This window comes from Carassius auratus, unplaced genomic scaffold (genome assembly GCF_003368295.1).
Source record: "Carassius auratus strain Wakin unplaced genomic scaffold, ASM336829v1 scaf_tig00036649, whole genome shotgun sequence".
NCBI lineage: Eukaryota > Metazoa > Chordata > Actinopteri > Cypriniformes > Cyprinidae > Carassius > Carassius auratus.
In genome coordinates this window covers 35,903-50,834 of record NW_020526325.1, presented here as the reverse complement: position 1 = coordinate 50,834, position 14,932 = coordinate 35,903, and the positions used below count along the sequence as shown (strand labels likewise).

General features: G+C 31.0%; 1 pseudogene; it reads left to right on the top strand.

Annotated features, from left to right (window-relative positions):
* Positions 1 to 736: 736 nt before the first annotated feature.
* Positions 737 to 14,689, top strand: LOC113082675 (uncharacterized; annotated as a pseudogene).
* The last annotated feature ends 243 nt before the right edge of the window (positions 14,690 to 14,932 follow it).

The window sequence follows — 14,932 nt, the reverse complement described above, 5'->3', positions numbered from 1 at the left end:
GGCCAAATTTGACCTTATATGAAGGCTTTTATGTGATTTTTTTTATTTATTTAAACTTCATATTAGCTAGAAAGTCAACATATTTTGCCCCTGGATTTTGAATATCTGTGCAATTTGTTTCATTTTTGGTGCCATGGTTAGTCCCTAACTTCAAATTTATGACACTTTCTGTAGAAAACTAAAAGAGATATTTTAAAAAAGTCATAGCTGTTTAAAGGGAAAACTATAAAATAAAAATAACATATTGTATTTATTTTATTGCTTTGCATTTAATTGCATTGCATTTTTTTCTGTAGTTATTTATTTGGAGGAAGAAACTATCAAATAAAAGCACCTCAAATTAATGTATTTATTATGTTTGCACTGTTTGTGGTGTTTTTTAATTTTAATTTTAATTTTAATTTTAATTTTAATTTTAATTATTTAATTATTTAATTATTTAATTATTTAATTATTTAATTATTTAATTATTTAATTATTTAATTATTAGATTATTTATTTTATTTTATTTTATTTTATTTTATTTTATTTATTTTATTTTATTTTATTGAGCTTGAGCGTGAACTATTGTTTTGTGAAACAGAGTTGCATAAAGTGATTTAAAATCTCTTTTTTGTGATGCTTTGCATGTGTTTTTAGGGATATAAAGCACATTTTAATCATCAAGATATTGAAAGTGTAATTAATTTGTGTAACTTAACTCAACAAATGATTGCAAATATATCATGCATATCTGATGCACGGCCCAGCTCTATATGTATGCCGCAGCACCACAGAAGTTACTGTGAGGAATCAATTGTTTCTACAGAAAGTAGAAGTCGTGTTTGATTGTGATCCTCTGCAGCTTCTGGGCTCCTTCTTTGTGTTCAGTGAGATTTTTATATAGTTTAAAAGCTTTGAGTTCCCCGAGACTGTTCCTCCTCTCTGTGTGGTTCGTACAGTATCTGAAGCAGCGTTTCACTGCATATTTTGATCATTTCTCGTACCCTGAAGGGTAACGATTTCACAGTCTTGCATGTAATGTGTGCATCCTGTCTTTAGCGGTGGTGTTTCAATATCAAAGTCTTTTAGCACCCGGATAATTGTCTTTTTTGCATTTAACAGGAGCTGTTGTTATTCGACATGGTTTCAGCGTCGCTGTAATCAATAGTTAAGGAAAATGTCACGGCAAATAGAATTTGGAAAGATGTTTCTCAAGGTCAGTGATCTGATCCGTCAGGCAGAGACAGCACCGATCCGAGTACGACTGAGCTTCCTGGAAATGAACGATCAGACGAGATTTCAGTGATATCTCTGTTGTTTCTCTAAAACAGCAATGAGATTGAATAGATACTCCTAAGAGATTTTGTTAAACTCATATTCGCATATTCATAACTAATTAAATTTTGTTTGTTCCAAAGCTATTTAACAATGTTCTTAATTTTTTATTGAATAAATGTAAATGTTTTTATAATAAACAGATTTATGCAATTTGAATAAATGCATTTCGTTAATATGATTATTTAATCAAATTAAACAGATACAAATGGCTAACAATAAAGTATGCCATTGATTTTTTTTTTTTTTTTTTTTTTTTGAGTGCAGAAATCTAATCTGTTTAATGTTTTATGACTGACAAATATGCATCATGTATGAAATTTCATATGCAACTCACGTACATAAATCCTCAATTTAGGGATAGATTAAATTAAATTAAATTAAATTAAATATAAAAAAAATAAAAAAAATGTAATTTAAATTAAAATTAAAATTAAATAGATAAATAAAAATTTTAAAAGTAAAATTTAAAATTAAATTAAATTAAATGATTAAATGATTAAATGAGTAGATAGATAGATAGATAGATAGATAGATAGATAGATAGATAGATAAAATTAAAATTAAAATTAAAATTAAAATTAAAATTAAAATTAAAATTAAAATTAAAATTAAAAATTAAAAATTAAAAATTAAAAAATTAAAATTAAAATAAAAATAAAATAAAATAAAAAAATTAAAATTAAAATTAAAATTAAAATTAAAATATAAAAATAAATAAATAAAAAATGTAAATGTAACATTTCAAATGAAATGAAATTAAATGAAGTGAAATTAATTTAAAACGAGTATCTCCGTGTTAAACTGATGCTGTGGGTTGTCTGTGCTCTGTGGTTCAGGTCTGGTTGGCGTGTATGAGACTGTGAGGTCAAACCTGTCCTCTAATGATCACAGAGACTCGTCTCTTCTCCAGATCTCTGTTTCTATGGGATACGAGCGTCTGGCTCTGCACGCTATCGATCCAGCTGTCAGAGCGCTGTAATTAGTTTCCTTTCTTCCACAGAGACGAAGAACACCTTGTGCCTTATAGCTGTGTGAGTTTGATAATGCATGGTGCATCTCTCTCATTTATGGCTGAAGTTTGAAGTCGTCTCACATCCGCAGACCGGTCCCCAAATGACACTTCTGCAGCCCTGAAGGGCATTGTGGGAATGATATGCGTTATCCGTAGGGATGTTCGAAGGAAAGTGAACAGTGTGATTTCTTGACAAACACCAGGATGTTGGTGAAGTAGGACGTTAGTATGATCATGACATCATGGGTGACTGAATTCATGATTCATTCTGAAACCTGAGCTCATTTATGAACTGCTAACAGTTACTAATTTCTCTAAATAGTATGAGGAGTGAATCACACAAAGCATGCAGATCATATTTCACTCCAAAATCAACAAGGGAAAAAAACAACACAATTCTATTTGAAATCAGAGTTCTCTTAAATTGCAAAGTAATTCAAAAAGGTTTAATGTAAAAAAATAAATAAAAAAAAATGCTTTATATAATTACAGCAATGAGAATCTATGAGAAGCTCAAAAATGACAAAAGTATAACAAATGTGCTTAACTGTCATATTTAAATGCAAAATACAAAAAAAATGTTTTTTATTAAATGTACATTTTTACATTTCAACATTGATAAAAGGTTGTTATTATAAGTAAGCTTCAAAATCAGCATATTTAAATGATTTCTGAAAAATCATGTGACACTTTGTTATGCAATTTAACTAAAGTGAAATAATTATTTTACATTGTAGCAATGAGTGAAGGCTTTTTTGCATTCTGTAAAATTTGAATAGAGGTAATTTATTGTTTTAGTGTCATAAAATCTTCCTTTTCTGTAAGCATTCGATAAGAGGCTTAAATTCTGTATATACTAGATATAGTATAACTAAAATAACTAAAAACTAGCACAAATGTTTTTAGCACTTCAAGTTTGCTCTCTTGTGTCTCTGCGTTCTGAAAGTCATGCTATAATGGTCAGTGTACTGTACATGAGTATAAATGATTTTTGGAGGTCAATGGGTGTTTTTAAGGTTTTTTAGAAGATTAAATAACAGGTCTGTTTGCTCCCACTCTGTGTTCACTTTAGTTCATCTTCTTTTATGTGTAAATAACAAAGTCATGTGCACTGATAGACATCGAAATATGATTAATGCTAGACCAACAAGTGCTCATAAAAATCAGAGATAGATAGATAGATAGATAGAAATTAAATAAAAAAATTAAATATAAAATAAAATTTAAATTTAAATTTAAATTTAAATTTAAATTTAAATTTAAATTTAAAAATTTAAAAATTTAAAAATTTAAAAATTTAAAAAATTTAAAAATTTTAAATTTTAAATTTTTAATTTTAAATTTTAAATTTTTAATTTTAAATGAAAATGAAAATTAAATAAACATTTTTTTTAATAAAAATTAAATGTTAAAAATTAAAATTAAAATTTAAAATAAATAAAAATTAAGAATTAAAAATTAAATTAAATTAAATTAAATGAGTAATTCAAAACGAGTATCTCCGTGTTAAATGGGTGATTTTAAGGTTTTCTAGGTTTTTTAGAAGACTAAATAACAGGTCTGTTTGCTCCCACTTTGTGTTCACTTTAGTTCATGTATCTTCTCTTTTTATGTGTAAATAACAAAGTCATGTGCACTGATAGACATCGAAATATGATTAATGCTAGACCAACAAGTGCTCATAAAAATCAGAGATCAAAATGATCGGGGCCAAATAATGTGTGCTTTCTGTGGAAATGAAGGTTCAGCGTTTGTTTGCTTTAGTTTGTCAGCCACAGGCTCTGTTCCACGTGATGACCTGTTGTAAAATAATTATGTTACGTGTCATTACAGGTAATATAGTGTAGCAGATGTCATCTGAATCCACTCACGTCCCGCCCGAAGGCATGCTTCAGTTCTCCCACACCTTTCTGAGAGGTTCTTCATTTCCAGTTTCAGTTTTTCAACAGATAAAACCTGAAATCTGAGATGTGTGTGTGTGTGTGTGTGTGTGTGTGGTGAGGATCCTCTATAGACGGCACTAATGGGTGGAGGCCAACAGCAGAAAACAGGAAGGTGCTGAAAAGACGCTCAAGTTCACCAGCACACCTGAGAAACGCTAGATCTTCCTCCAGACCGACTGCAGATGGACACAACCGGGGACAGACTCTGTCACTGCACAAATTACAGCAATAGAAGAATGTCCCAACGCACGCCAATGGGATTTTTCTCATTTGTGGATATGAGATTTCTAGAAAGTGACTTGTGAGAATAATGAGAGGACTGTGTTTCTGATCACTGGATCTTTATTTGGAGCTTCTCAGTTGGAGATATTGTTACTCTTCTGAATATGTGTCCTCTGAGAGTTACAATGTTTGTGCTCTACTTTGCAGGTGAGTAATAAGAATCCACATACAGTAGTGCTTAAAGTACTTAAAACAATTAGTTTTTTTTTCTTTAGCATATATTTATGTTTTATTATTCTTTTAATTAAAGAGTTTTATTAAAACATTGTATTTATTTATTTTTATTTTGTTTTGCTTTTTGAAAATGACAATAAAATCTGCCTTTTCCTTGTGTTTTGTTTTTTATTGAGAAAATAAACAGGCCAAAAATATTTCTCTTACTGACTATGAAACTGAATTTTCCATTTTATTTCTTAAAAAATTTATATATATATATATATATATATATTATAATAAAGTATTAAACGTTTTTACTTCTTATATCTTTCTTTTTTTGTTATTTATTTTCTATTTTTAAATTGTAATTTTTTACATTTTATTTTAAATTTTTAAAATATATATTTTTTTAATTAAAAGAATGTAAATAATAAAGTTTTACTTAGTTTTTTAGTTATCATTATTATTATTATACATTTTCTATATTACAGTGAAATATGTTTTTCCTTGTGTGTTTGTGACAAGCAGCTAAGGTTCTTATAATTAACTAAAACATTTATAATATGAAAACTAAAAAAGAAAACTAATTTCAGTCAGTATAAATAAAATGTCATGAAATTAAATATAAAAACAGCTAGCAACATTTCTCATTTTTACATAGTTTAACTTGATGACTAAAATAATTTTAAATTATATTAATGACTAAAATAAAAAAAACTTAAATAAAATAAAATAAAATATATAGACATATTTAAAAATAATAATAACACAAAGAGAAAAAAACAATAAAAATTATAATGTACAGAAAATATATATTTTTATTATTATTATTATTTATTATTATTATTATATTTAATTTTGATGGCTGAATGTCAGGAATATTCTGCATGTGAAAACCTTTTTCTCTAAACAAACAAACAAAAAAAAACTATTCTAGAATATCCCAGTGTGTGATTTGCTTGTTTAATTGTGCGTGTCACGTCAGGCCGAACTAGATACGATCATGTCTAAACTACTTCAGTTTACACCATGCATTGTTTCCTTTTATAATCAAATGACACTCCACCTGACGACATATTTCCTTCACCTCGCTGAGAGTGTTCATCAGTAGAGGTCAATCTCTTTTCAAGAGCAAAACTTTCTGAAAAATCCTGCTGGTGTATCTGAAGCCGTTCGTTCATTCGTTCCTGTTCAGTTTTGCTCAAGGAAAATCAAAACGTGCAGAGATTATTCATCTGGGCTCATGATCGATGGAGAACCACGTGGATCATCATCTTGCTGTCAGATGCTCGTCAAACTCTGCCCATCAACTGCTGCAACTAGAAACAGAAAGTTGGTTAAGAAGAAAGTTTGAAAAAGCCCTGAGGTTTAAAGAATTATAATTAATATATATATATATGTTTCCTCTTCTGGTAGCATGTTGAGCTGTAATCTGAAGAAGCAAGTATTTGAAACTCAAAGACGCCATCATTCTTGAACAGAGGAGCTTCTGTCTTTGATTGGTCAACAGCTATGCTTTATTCATGATAAAACCCAATGGTTCGGATGTCACTGAGCAACACCCTTAGCAACAACATAAACTATCAATATATATAGCGTCAAAACTGTTCCATGTATTTCAGCAAATTGACTGTTGTTACAATCACCTGTGGTTTTAAGTCCACGTCCTTACAGATTTTTCGATCCGATACCGATATTTCATCGATACCGATACCGATATTTGCCCGATATTTCCTCGATACACATACCAATATTTCATCAATACCAATACCGGTATTTCACCGATACCGATACTTCACTGATAGCGATACTTCTCGATACCGATACCGATAGTTCACTGATAACGATACTTCTACGATACCGATACCTCTAAACTAAACTGATCTTTTAAATTATTAAAAGAATAGAATCAGTAATTATACTCACTGAACATTATAATTGAAAGCATGTTATTTATTTATTTTACATATCATAGGCCTTTTGTTGTTGTTGTTGTTTTTGTGTACACCATCAAAAATAAAATGTACTAAAATTGTATTTTAGCCCTTTACTGCTGCACCTTCTCTATTTATAAAAGGGAGCGTATTAGTAACATACAAGTATGCACTCTTTAAGGGTAGATGAGAAACAAAGGTGTACTTTTGAGGGTCTAACCTCATGAAAAACTTGGTGTTACAGAAGAACTAAAATGTATTATTATTGTTATTGGTTTTACTACAAATATTACTGCAGTTTTACTAGAAAACCTGTGGTAAACTGTGGTTAGTTTAGTAAAACCGTGGTTCGTTTTTGTTAAAGGCTGCCAGGCTGTTGTAGCCCTAAAGGTGAAACTGCAGCACATTTTTTTTCTGAAAGATTTATTAACAGCAATTACAGAACAGAACAATCCTTTTAAAAACTTTTACCGACCAGATTAAATGCATTTACTTGCACAAACTAGCCTAATTAAAGTACATAAGTCTGGGTCAGTAAGATTTTGTAATGTTTTTGAAAGACATTTGTAACCAAGGCTGTGCTTATTTGAACAGAAAATGCAGTAAAAACAGCAATATTGTGAAATATAACAATTAAAAATAACTATTTTCTACTTTTATATATTGTATGCTCCGCTGTATTTTCAGCATCATTCCTCCAGTCTTCAGTGTCACATGATCTTCAGAATCATTGGAATATACTGATTAGCTGCTCAAGAAACATTTCTGAGTATTGTTAATATTGAAAACAGTTGTGCTGATTCATATTTGTGTGGAAACCTCATACATTTTTCAGAATTTGATGAACAAAGCACAAAATAACAGTATTTGTAATCAATTTAATGCATCCTTGCTGAATTAAAGTACACATTTTCTTTAATTGTAACATTTTGAGCAGTTAACTCCCAATTGTTTTTCTGTCAAAAAACAATTTGAGGGACAAAGTGAGTTTTAAAACTTTAGTTTTAGACAAAAGACATTCACTGTAGAACATCATTAGCTGATTGATATACAGATGGTCCAACGCTATCTCACGACCAATTCGTACGTATTTTACGAGGTGGCTTATTCGTACGAATTTGTATGACCTTTCTCGTACGATTTTATACGATTTGTCTAATGGTTGGGTTTAGGGGAGGGGTTAGGTGTAGGTCATTCGTACAAATTCATACGAATTGTGCAACTCGTAAAATACGTACGATTTGGCAAAAATCGTATGAAATTGTACGAGTGTGGTCGTACGAATTCGTACGAATAAGCCACCTTGTAAAATATGTACGAATTGCCGTGAGACCGGGTTGGATGGCCTTGTGAAGAGCTCTTAGGCTCGAAATGTCACCTGTGATGACAACAATATTAAATATGTTTCTGCTTTTGGAGTTGTGGTGTGCCGACTTTGATTTTCAAATTTTTTATTTTTGATTTTGATAGAAACATCTCTTTATTTCTCTGGTTTGCAGGTTGCTGGACTCAGAGTTGTAATCGGACGAAGGCTTATTTTGAGTCCAGGAATTTCTTCAGTGTTCTCCGTTGGGACCCTGTTGACATTCCGGGTTGATCGCTTCTGTACAGCGTCCAGTTTAACCTGTGAGTGACAGAGACCAGAGAAAAACATGACTGGACCTTTGCTTTTGCTTTCACCTTTCTTGGAAATGTGTCCAGTACAGATCTCTCTCATGCTTATGATTTTGCTGTTATATGCTAGATATGATTGCTCAGTGAAGGAGATTTATAAATACATTATCAGAAATGTGTATGTAAATATATATATACATATATAATGTTAAATATTAATAATTTGCATTAATAAAACAATTATATAACATATATAACATTAATCATGTTAATATTCTATTATATACAGTATATTTTAGTGTTGTTTGTTATATTTATATATTATTAAATTTACTAAAATATGAGTTGCATGTGTGTGTGTGCATGCATAAATAATAATAATATGAATAATAATAATAATAAAGATTATAATAATAACAACAACAATAATGCATACATATTTTAATGTATGCAACAGCAATATAAATTCTTCTTTTTTTCAATGCTTTTCCTACAACTATGACTATATTGCTTTGACACAGTCCTTCGGATTAACGAGAGCAATTTATTGTAAGAAAAACACAAAGCATTGAAGTTAAAGGAAACTAACACATTCAACAGTACATTGCCTCTGATTTTCCTTCTCTTTATTTTCTATCGTTCCATTCGTCCAGCACCTGTTTGTTTTTGTTTGTTTTCATGCTAATGTCATGTTTATGCCTGTTCACATGACATTATATTAAAAATAAAAACCATCTAAAATAATAAGATCAAAGATCCAATAAACCAGCTGGCCATGGGTGTAATGTTTTCCTCTCAGTCCTTGGGTTTTCTGAAGAACACTGTGACGTCTGTGACTCGTGACTTTGGTGAAGGACGCTCTGTGGTCAGTCGTCTGTCAAACTCTGAACTGCAATTAGAAAGCAGCAGGAAGAAGCTGCGTCTGCGAAATCTTGCCAACCCTTTCTGCAGCAGTCACAGTCACGCTTTACAGAGAAACTGATGGGGGAAATAAATGTGATGGGAACGGAGGGAGCAGCAGTGCATGCTGGGAGGGTCAGTGTGGCAGACAGACGGATGACGGGATGAGAGAAGAGAGCGTCAGAAGCTCCAGATAATCCCACATCAGTCCGACCTCTTAACCTCTCCTCCCATCGCTTCGTATAGGAGCTTCTGAGCTGCTCTTTGTTTTGTGTTTTCACTCAGTTATTCAGAAGTACAGTGTGTGGACAGACATGTACATACGGTTTATTACAGCAAAATAGTTCATATATATATATATATATATATAGAGAGAGAGAGAGAGAGAGAGAGAGATTTTTTTTGCTGTAATAAACCATATGTACATGTATGTCCAAACAATTTAAATATATAAATAGAATTTAACAAACAACAAAACAAAAGCAAATTATATATATATATAAATTATGTTAATATTTATATAACATATTATTTATTATATACTATTTATTTTATAGATTATTTCAAAAATTATAATTATTTTTAAATAATTCAGTATTTAGTTTATTTTATAAATGTATATAAATTTGTTTTGTTTTAAATTTTGTATATTTATGTTTTTCTTTTGTTGTTGTTATTTTTGCTAGAAATAATATTTACTTTAAGTTTAATCTTTATTTTAAAATTAATTTGTACCAAGCGCAAATTTATAAATGTATGTATATATATATATATATATATATATATAAATCTATATATATTTTTTTATTTTTTCTATATTTTAAATATTTTTTTTTTTTCATTTCTTAGTATTGGTTTATTGCTTTATATTTTTAGGAAATATTTTTTTCTTAATATAATATATTAATTTTATATGAATTAACTGTGTGTGTATATATATATATATATATGTGTATATATATATATTTTTTTTTTTTTTTTTTTTGCGCCTTACAACTCATGATTAAGGTAATTACACCGAGATTTTCCCATCTTACGTCTTTGACTTGATATAGGTATCATTATATTTATGACTTAACAAGTTGTTCCAAAGATAAGAATGAATTTGCAGATGTAACACATGATATGATTCATGCACACAGTAAACAGTGTGTGTAATGATACACTGCACCACATGTAGAGCAGGAGAACTAGTATAGTAAGAATCTGGTTAGTCTGGTTAGTTTCTGTGTGCGATCACTGTGACTATAATCTGCATTGAATAAATGCTGATTCATAGAGTCTTTGTTCTTTTGCAGTTATGGGAAACCGTATGAGCCGGTGACGTGGTGCCAGAACATCTCCACTCCTGTCTGTGACATGACGGATGTGATGACCCATGTGATGAGCGATGTGACCTCTAAATATCATGCCAAGGTCAGCTCCAGTGGACAGTGCCTGGGTGAGGTGGTCTTCACGCCGTTTTGGCAAAGTAAGTTATTCTGGACTATATTCTTCAGCTCAAATATCAGAATAAATCCCTGATGATATATCGAGGTCTTATGAAGCGAAGCGATCAGTCTGTGCAAGAAACACTGAACAGTAAGCGCCTCCAAAGTCTCGAAAGTCAACTTAATAAGCGAGTAGCTGGTAAAGATTTGTCAAAAGTGTGTGTGCATGTCTCATCGGTTCTGTTTCACTGGTTTCAGCCTCTTTAGCAGCACCGCAGCTGTCAGTAACGTCAAACCAAACCCATCTGAACGTGACGGTTCTGCCGCAGATGACCGCTTGGAGCCGCTCCATTGAGAACATCAGCTTTTGGGGAAAAGGGTTCCAGAGGCCCTCCGTTAAGTACACCGTTCGCCTGACACATCCCAAATCATTGGCGGGAAAGGTTATTATTCCTGATTCTCCTTCAGCAGTATACATCTTATTAGTAGTTGCTAACTGAATTTCTGTGTTATGTCTTTCTGAAGGTATACGAGGACACGTCTCGCTCAGTGTTTATTTGGCTGGTGGAAACAGACGAGCAGTACTGTGGGGATGTGATATATACGCTCACACACCCCGGTCGATCCAGTCCCAGTGAAAACACCTTCTTTTGTGTGACTGTCTCAGGTGAGTCAACAGTTTGTGCTCGTGTAGAATCTGAACACACCTCATTTATGTTTTATTGTTTCCCTTCATTAATACCATAATTAAATCCAATTTACACACATTTATTGTTTTATTTATTAATTCATTTTTGTGCATATTTTTTATTTTATTTTAATAAGACACTAATGGCCCGTATATATGGAATGCAATGAGAAAAAATGTTTCTGTTTCTATTATGTCATAGAAAATGTGCACTATATATTGTTGGCAACTATTCATTTATTTATTTATTCAATCATTCATTTTATTTATTTACTTGTTTTATACATTTTAAATTTATTTATTAATTTTATTTTATTGATTGTTTGATTCGTTCATTTATTAATTTTCTTAATTAGCTTATTTAGATTTTATTCAATAATTTTAATTATTTTTTAAACTTGATATTTTTTATCTATTTTGTGTTTTATTATTTTTTAATAAATGACAAGTATACATAACGCAAAATAATCATAGCAAATGATTAAATACAATTGTCAACTATTTATTTATTTACTCACTCACTCAATCACTCATTCATTTTTTCTTTCTTTCTTTCTTAATTGACTGATTTTATTTTTATTTTTATTTAAATAAATGGCCAGTATAATGCAAAATACTGATACCATTAGAGACAAAGTTATATACATGAATACATATTTCACAGCGTTTACTATTATATAACAGAAAATGTGCATCATTTGCCATTGCCAAAAAATAATTAATTTATAAATTCTTTCTTTTTATATATTTATTTTTTATTTTTTTATTAATTGATTTATTTAGGTATGTATTTCTTTTCTTTAACATAAATGGCTAGTATGTATAATGCAAAATACTGATAGCAATTGAAACAAAATTGCTCAAATCAAATAAAATCTGTGTGTTCACAGCATTGCACACGATTGGCAGAAGATTTTGTAAATGACCCCAGACTGTAATTTCTGTTACAGTCTGTAATTACTGTTAATTTAGGTCTTTCAGCACCTAATTCCTGGTTTCATATATTAATATGGCCTGGTCTGCTGGCTCTGCTGCTGCTGATCATCCTTCCCATCATGCTTTGCCAACTGTGGCTGAAAAGCCAAAGAGCTGAAAAGCCGAAAGCGCTGGTAAGTGATTGTGTCATACTCGCTTTGGGAAATTCCAGGTGAACATGCTTGGAAACATACTTGGAATCTGCTCCCGTCTGACAATTCCTGTTTGACAGGAGCGTCACGTTTCTCTTAAGCTCCTTAAATCTGCACATTGCTCTTGGCAACATAAAATGAGTTTATCATGTCGATTATGGTAAGCAAAAACATCAACAGTCACGGATTTTCCTTGGAGCACTTCAGCGTTTCATGGATTATTTACCCTGTTTTGGAATTTGAGATATTTTTAAAAATCCATTTGCGATGTGTAAAGATAAATCATGCATGCTGATGTTTAGTTTGTGTTCTTGCATAACCTCATGTTGATTAATCAAGTCAATATCTGACTTCACTGACAAAACGTCTTTCACTTTCACACTTCGACTCGTTTGATGAATCAGTTCTGCTTCTTTCTGCTTCAGATGCATGGAATCTGGAATCAAATTATATAAATCAGATTCCCAAACGTTTTTGTCAGCTGAATCTCTTCAACCTACAATATTTACTTGAAGTATCCTCTGAATAAATATTTCAATACATTTGCATGTTCACTGATGTTGATTAATGGTCACATGACTTTGACTAACCATTGACTTATTTATTTATTTATTTATTTATAATTTAAGTTGTTTTAGGGCTTAGTTGATTGTTAACAAGCTTTATTTAGATTGTTTTATTTTAAAATTATTTATTTTATTTTACTTTTTTATTTAATTGGTTTTTAGTGAGTGTTTTGATTGTTTTTGTTATTTTACATTTTATGATTTAATTAGTTTGTAGTGTTATGATTGCAATGATATATATATATAATTTGGTATTTTTCTGATTTAATTGATTTATAATATTTGTATTATTAATACATTTTAATTATTATTTTAAAATACTTTATTTTCATTTTTATTTTTATTTTAAAATACTTTCATTTCATTATTTATCACTAAATTTTTCTGATTTAATTAATTTTTGTAGGTGTTTTATTTTGATTGTTTTTAAACTATTTATTTAGATTTTACATTTCATGATTTGTAGAAAATGTTGTATTTCGATTGATTTTATTTAAAAATTATTAATTTTAATGTGATATTTAAGGATTCAGTTGATTTTAGTAAGTGTTTTATTTAGATTTTAATTTTAAGATGATTTAATCAATTTTTGTAGGTGTTTTATTTTGATTGTTTTTAAACGATTTATTTAGATTTTACATTTTATGATTTGTAGAAAATGTTTTATTTCGATTGATTTTATTTTTAAATTATTAATTTTAATTTTAATTGATTTTAGTAAATGTTTTATTTAGATTTAAATTTTAAGATGATTTATTTATTTAATTTTACATTTTAATTCATTTGAACGGTTTTCAGTACGTGTTTTATTTTAATGTATTTTATTTTAAAATGATTATTAGCTTTTCATCAACTCAGTTTTTGTAGTATATACTGGTGTCCCAAGAACTTAATTAATATTCTAAATATCTGATAGGCTACGTTTCAGTTCAAACTTTGGAAAAACTGAATTAAACACAAAGATGATGAAACACATAGGAAATATAGAAAGCTTGTGACCTAACAGACTAAATGACGAAGCTCTCTCCTCTCTCTGTAGCAGATCCTGCCAAAGGAAAGCAGTCATGTGTTGTGTTTAGATCCCCGGGATTGCATATCTAAAGTGGAAGTGTGGTCCGGATTTGATGAGAAGCTTGAACCACAGGCTGTTTTTGACCCATGGAAATCAGAGATCATGGTTAATGAGGCTTCTTATGCATCCCAGGAGCACTGTGACCATGAGTGGACACGTAATCAACCGGACATCCCAGTCCAGGACAGCCGAGAGTCTTCTGTGCACTACAGCATGTGTTTTCCTGACCGAAATAATGATGATGCAATGGATGAAACCAGCTCGGATTCATGCGGTCCAGAGTCTGTTTCGACATTGTTAATCGCGCACACTGAAAACAGCAGCGGGACACTGGTGGTGCCAGTTAGGTCTGCTAAAAATGGTGCGCTCCAGCGTGACACTGGTCAAAGTTTTCCAGCACTTTCCCAGGATTCAGAAGGTTTCACTGGAGACCGAACTCCTTTACTATCTGACCGTGTTCAAAACAACTCATCCTACAGGCCTGTGCACGTTCCTGACGTCGTGACGTCAAACTATCGGCAGAACTGGCTCCCAGGGATTCCTCTGGAGGGACAGCGAGACCAAAGGACTTATATTAGGAGAACAGACCACCTGCAGGACACAGCTGAACCGGATGAGGACTTCACAGATGAAGAGGAACCCTGAGTTGGTTCTGGACAGATGCATGGTGGAGATACAGGTCTTTGCCTTAGAGTTTCTTTTCCTCCCAATGCTCATCTAAGCACATTCATGCAAGTCAAAGAGATGTTTGAAGATCTTCTGTTGGGTTTCTCCAGCTCGTTACATAAGAAGTGGTGCGAGCTTGAGAGTATTTACTAACGTTCAGGTGCACAGTTTCACTATAGCGTCACTTTCTGTGTGAAATCACTCAAGTTTACAGAAAATTCC